Genomic DNA, 5914 nt, shown 5'->3' on the forward strand with positions numbered 1-5914 from the left:
ATATATGAGCATTTAGAATTTATATTTTTAGCAAGATCAATTTCTTTCCTCAACACATTCTTCATCAAAACTTAAAGGAAGTAATCAAATTTCCTTCTTTAATAGCCATAGCCGAATGCTCCATCCATCCATCAAAGTTAAAAATTTTGCATGGTCTAAGTAAGAACCATGATAATTAACCTAAAACAAGCTAAAATTTCACAACTTTAACACAATATACTAACCTTATTAAGCATTCAAATGGCCGAAAGTTCTTTGCCCCTATTCCTTCCTTCACATTCGGCTTAGAAGAAACAAAGATGAACACTTAGTTTTCTTCACCCATTTCCCCCCCTTCTCAAGCTTCAAGTGACCGAATGTTTGCCCCAATTCTTTCTTTCAATCCGGCCAAGAAGACAAAGATGATGCTTTGTCTTCATTACTTTTCTTTTTATTCTTTCTTTAATCTATTTCCTTTCTTTTGCATAAAATAATGGCCATTTAATTAAGATTTAATACATATTATATATATATGACCATCATGGCCGGCCACCACTTAAAATAAAAGGGGTATTTGACATGCAAGTACAACTATTTGCAACATGCATAAATGGGCCACCTTACATTAGCCTAGCACATTTCTAAATTTTCTCACATAAGTCCTATTTAATAAAATTTCACTTACAATTTACAAAATTCAACCATGAAATTTTAACACATGCATATATACATATTCTAGATAATAAATATCACATTCAAACATTTCGGTGACTCGGTTTAGCGGTCCCGAAACCACTTCCCGACTAGGGTCAATTTTGGGCTGTTACAACTCTCCCCCACTCAGGAAATTTTCGTCCCCGAAAATCTTACCAGCAAATAGGTTTGGGTATCGTTCTTTCATCGAGCTCTCGGTTTCCCAAGTAGCTTCCTCGATCCCGTGTTTGAGCCAAAACACCTTTACTAACGGAACCCTTTTGTTTCGCAACCCCTTCACTTCACGAGCTAGGATACGCATCGGCTCTTCTTCATAACTCATATCAGCCTGAATTTCAACCTCCGACGGACTAATTATGTGCGAAGGATCAGATCTATAGCGCCGAAGCATCGAAACATGAAAGACGTCGTGAATCTTTTCAAGTTCAGGGGGCAAAATCAATCTATATGCAACCGGCCCCACTCGTTCGGAAATTTTGTACGGCCCAATGAATCTCGGGCTCAACTTGCCTTTACGGCCAAATCTGAGTACCTTCTTCCAAGGTGACACTTTAAGAAACACTTTATCTCCCACCTGATATTCAATGTCCTTTCGTTTTAAATTCGCATACGATTTTTGACGATCTGTGGCTACCTTCAGACTTTCGCGGATTACCTTTACTTTTTGTTCGGCATCTTTAATCAAATCAACTCCGAAAATTTTACTTTCACCAAGCTCGGTCCAAAACAATGGCGTACGGCATTTACGACCGTACAAAGCCTCATAAGGTGCCATCTTAATACTTGATTGAAAACTATTGTTGTAAGCGAATTCAATCAAAGGTAGATACCGTTCCCATGAACTACTGAACTCGAGGATGCAACATCTCAACATATCCTCAAGTATCTGAATTATCCGCTCGGATTGACCACCGGTTTGGGGGTGAAAAGCGGTGCTAAAATGCAGCTTGGTACCCAAAGCTTCTTGCAATTTCTTCCAAAATCGTGAGGTAAATCTCGGATCTCTATCCGACACGATAGAAATAGGTACTCCATGTAATCTCACAATCTGAGAGACATACAATTCGGCTAGTTTATCCAATGAAAGATCCGTACGCACGGGGATAAAGTGAGCCGACTTAGTCAGTCTATCAACCACAACCCAAATTGCATCCTTCTTACTTGTTGACAATGGCAGTCCGGACACAAAGTCCATTGTGACTCGGTCCCATTTCCACTCGGGTATCATGATCGGCTGAAGTAACCCTGAAGGCACTTGATGTTCCGCTTTCACTTGTTGACATATTAAACATCTCGAAACAAAGTCGGAGATGTCTCGTTTCATACCATGCCACCAAAACCGACGTTTCAAGTCGTTGTACATTTTCGTGCTCCCCGGGTGAATTGACATTCGGCTACAATGGGCTTCGTTCAGAATCATCGGAATGAGTTCTGAATTCCTTGGAACACACAAACGACTTCTAAACCTCAAACAACCATCATCATCAATCTGAAACTCCGATTCCTTGTTCGGAACACACTCAGCTCGTTTTGCAACCAATTCATCATCGACTTTCTGAGCTTCACGAATTTGATGAGTCAATAATGGTTTGGCTTTTAATTCAGCTACTAACACATTGTCAGGTAGAACAGACAAGTGTACATTCAGCGCTCGCAAAGCAAACAGTGATTTCCGGCTTAAGGCGTCCGCAACCACATTAGCCTTTCCCGGGTGGTAATCAATGACAAGCTCGTAATCTTTCAACAACTCAAGCCAACGTCTTTGTCGCAGATTCAAGTCTCGTTGAGTCATCAAATATTTGAGACTTTTGTGATCCGAAAACACATGGCACTTCTCACCAAACAAATAATGTCGCCATATTTTCAATGCAAACACAATGGCGGCTAGTTCGAGATCATGGGTCGGATAATTTCTCTCGTGTGGCTTCAATTGTCTCGACGCATAGGCCACAACTCGACCTTCTTGCATCAATACGCAACCCAACCCAAGTAGGGATGCGTCACTATAAATGACAAACTCTTTACCCGATTCGGGTTGCACCAAAATTGGAGCTTCAGTCAAATGAGTTTTCAGTTGATCGAAGCTTTTCTGACATTTCTCCGTCCATTCGAACTTAACATCCTTTTGAAGTAACTTCGTCATTGGTGTGGCTATCATCGAGAAACCTTTGACAAATCGTCGGTAATAACCGGCGAGTCCTAGAAAGCTCCGGACTTCGGTAACATTTCTCGGAGGCTTCCAGTTAAGTATGGCTGAAATTTTGCTCGGGTCAACTCGAATACCCGATGCGGATACCACATGACCCAAGAAGCTAACCTCTCTTAACCAGAACTCACTCTTACTGAACTTAGCATATAACTGCTTATCCCGCAAAATTTGTAACACTAGCCTCAGATGCTCAGCATGTTCAGTCTCATCTCTTGAATAGACCAAGATGTCATCAATGAACACAACTAAGAACCGATCCAAATATGGTCTGAAGATCCGATTCATCAAATCCATAAACACCGCAGGGGCATTAGTGAGCCCAAACGGCATCACTAAGAACTCGTAGTGACCGTACCTCGTTCTGAAAGCAGTTTTGGGTACGTCCGAATCTCGAATCCGCAACTGATAATAACCCGATCTCAAATCTATCTTTGAAAACACCGATGCTCCCTTTAATTGATCGAACAGATCATCAATACGCGGTAACGGATACTTATTCTTTATCGTCACTTTATTCAGTTGACGATAGTCAATGCACAACCTCATGGTTCCGTCCTTCTTTTTCACGAACAATCCTGGTGCACCCCAAGGTGAGAAACTCGGTCGAGCGAAACCTCTATCCGTCAATTCTTGCAACTGAGCTTTCAACTCTTTTAACTCGGTTAGTGCCATACAATACGGAGCGATCGAAATTGGCGTAGTTCCAGGTACAAGCTCAATACCAAACTCTACCTCCCGAACAGGTGGCAAACCCGGTAACTCTTCAGGAAAAACATCCGGGTATTCACAGACCACCGGCACCGATTCGGGTTTCTTTTCTAACTCCTTGTCATCAAGTACATGCGCGAGGTATGCTTCGCACCCTTTCCTTACATATTTCTGGGCCAACATTGCTGATATTACAGCTGGCAACCCCCTTAAGTCTGCAGACTCAACTCGGATTATTTCGTTATTTGCGCACCTCAAATCGATAGTCTTGCTTTTGCAATTCACAACTGCATCATGCGCGGTTAACCAATCCAAACCAAGAATAACATCAAACTCGTCGAACGGCAAAAGCATCAAATCGGCCGGAAAATAGGATTCTCGGATTATTAGAGGGCATCTCTTACACACTTTATCATCAAGTACGCATTGACCCAAAGGGTTTGATACTCGAATTACGAGCTCAGTAGACTCAACAGGTAGAGTCTTACTGGTTGCTAAGGTTTCGCATACATATGAATGAGTAGAACCAGGGTCAATCAATGCAATCACATTAGTATCAAAGAGAGTGAAGGTACCAGTGATGACGTCGGGGGAGGATGCCTCCTCTCGTGCGCGAATGGCATATGCTCTAGCAGGAGTACGGTTCTCGGCTCGATCGGCCGTATCAGAGGCCCCCCTCTGACTACCACCCCTGCCTCCTAAAATTCTCGGTGGTCTACCTCTAGATGTCACTCCACTAGGTCTTGCACCTTGAAGCTTATTCTTCTCATCCAGCTCCGTGCAATCTCTAATGAAGTGGTCCTTCGAACCACATCCGTAACAGACCCTGCTAGTAGACTTGCCCCAACATTCACCTAAGTGTCGTCTTCCACATTGGGGACATTCAGGTTTCTCGTGACGATTATTGCCCACACTAGCTACCGAAGTAGCTCGGGAGCCCATCGATGGTCTTGCCCTGATGGAAATTCCCGCAGTCGCCCTCGACTTATTAATGTCCTCCCTGAACTTCTTTACAGCTGAGAACGGAGCTTTACCCGTCGATCTTTTACGATAATCTCTAGCTTCAAATTCAGCCTTCCTCTTCTCCTTTCCAAGTTCTTCCGCCTTGCAGGCTCGTTCGACTAGTGTTACGAATTCTTTTATTTCCAAAATACCCATTAGTAGCTTTAAATCTTCATTCAATCCTTCCTCGAATCTTTTGCACATAGCAACCTCATCAGCTACACACTCCCGGGCATACCTACTGAGTCTTACGAATTCATGTTCGTATTCAGATACAGTCATACGGCCTTGCTTGAGTTCCAAGAACTCCTTACGCTTCTGATCAATGAACCGCTGGCTAATAAATTTCTTCCGGAATTCCGTTTGAAAGAAGTCCCAAGTTACTCGCTCGTTCGGGACTATGGAAATCAAGGTCCTCCACCAATAGTAGGCTGAGTCTCGCAACAAAGATACAGCACATTTTAGACATTCGTCGGGTGTGCATGACAATTCATCGAACACCCGAATGGTGTTATCAAGCCAGAACTCGGCCCTTTCGGCATCATCAGTTACTATGGCCTTGAACTCCTCGGCCCCACGCTTCCTAATCAAGTCTACAGGTGACTTACTCAGCCTCACAGGATCAGCGACTGATGGCATTACAGGCTCTTGGGGTGGATTATTCAAATTTGGGAATTGTTGGACAGCCGGGTTGGTTCGGGCATATTGCGCGACCCACTCATTCATCATGGTAAAGAAGGCTTGTTTAGCCCCCTCACCTTGATTATTCGCAGATGACTGAGGTTCAACAGGCGGCGTCCCTTGTGCAGGAGCAGCCGCTACGCTCTCAACGTCATCCGCTAGGGTTCTCTCTACACCGGGATCCATTTACTAATCAAACAAAAACATTTCAACCGTCGAAGTCATCACACATTTAAACATTAACATTAAGGCATGTATAGCTAGACTCATACGCGCTATGGTAGTCCTAGAACCGACTAAACCATAGCTCTGATACCAATCAAATGTAACACCCCGAACCCGAAACCGACACCGGAGTCGAACACGAGGTGTTAACTGACTTTAACCCCTTATAAAATTTATTTTCCAGACACTGCCCAATCTGTGTACTAGTCGTTTTAAAAATCATATCTTGAGTTTCGTAACTCAAAAATCAGTTTCGTAATTTTTCCCAGAAACTAGACTCAGGTGCCCATCTTTGTATTTTTTTCTAGAATTTTTGGTCGGGCCAATTAGTACAGTTTATTAGTCAAAGTCTCCCAAGTTGCAGGGGTCGACTACACTGACCTTTGCCCATTACGA

This window comes from Gossypium hirsutum, chromosome A03 (genome assembly GCF_007990345.1).
Source record: "Gossypium hirsutum isolate 1008001.06 chromosome A03, Gossypium_hirsutum_v2.1, whole genome shotgun sequence".
In the NCBI taxonomy this organism is placed as follows: Eukaryota; Viridiplantae; Streptophyta; class Magnoliopsida; order Malvales; family Malvaceae; genus Gossypium; species Gossypium hirsutum.